General features: G+C 48.5%; 1 protein-coding gene across 3 annotated transcripts in view; it reads left to right on the forward strand.

The window, feature by feature from the left end:
* The first annotated feature begins 368 nt into the window (after positions 1-368).
* ZBTB1 (zinc finger and BTB domain containing 1) overlaps positions 369-629 on the forward strand; it is a 26,249-nt gene continuing 25,988 nt past the window's right edge. For 2 of the 3 annotated variants that reach the window (XM_014951605.1, XM_014951606.1), the window contains exon 1: positions 370-447. The gene's annotated coding sequence lies outside the window, so the exon portion shown is untranslated. Of the gene's footprint in view, positions 448-629 lie in introns of all 3 variants that reach the window. The other variant, XM_014951603.1, reaches the window with a different exon arrangement.

The raw sequence follows: 629 nt of genomic DNA on the forward strand, positions 1-629 counted from the left end.
AAGAAGGGATGGGGGGGAGGAGGAGAGGGGTCGAATAATAATAAGTTTTTGTCACTTTAAAAAAAAAAACCCAAAAAACAACAACCAAGCCCCACAAACCGCTTTTGAGAGCAGCGTGGAAAGTCTCGTCCCCTGAAAGGAGACTCCTCTTTTCCTCCCCGGGTAGAAAGGTAGTCAGAAGAGTAAAGGAAAAAAGGGACTGAAAGTGCTGTGGGTTTGGGGCTGGGGTTTTATTCCTTTCTTCTTTTCTTTTCTTTTTTTTTTTTTTTTTTGTTTTTCTCGGAGTTTTTTCTTTTAAGTTCGGCCTATTTTCCAGCAGACAGAGGAGCGCCGGGTTCCTCTTGACACGTAGGCACGGGTAAACGGACGGCGCGGGTTGGATGCTGTTTGATTTTGGGGTATTTTCTGCCGGATTGTGCCACTTGCTGGCGGCGTCTCCATCCCAAGGTACAGCCCAGGCTGCAGAACCGTCATCCCAGGGCTGCCACGGATGGGGTTGCTCCTTAGGCATTTAATTACGTTAAACAAACATTCCTTTTAATTAAAGGTGTTTGTTTAACATTCCTCATCAGGGCTGTCGGAAAAACCCACGCGGGGAGCCGTGAGGTGGGGGGGGGGGGGTTGGGGCA

Source organism: Calidris pugnax, unplaced genomic scaffold (genome assembly GCF_001431845.1).
Source record: "Calidris pugnax isolate Ruff unplaced genomic scaffold, ASM143184v1 scaffold183, whole genome shotgun sequence".
In the NCBI taxonomy this organism is placed as follows: Eukaryota; Metazoa; Chordata; class Aves; order Charadriiformes; family Scolopacidae; genus Calidris; species Calidris pugnax.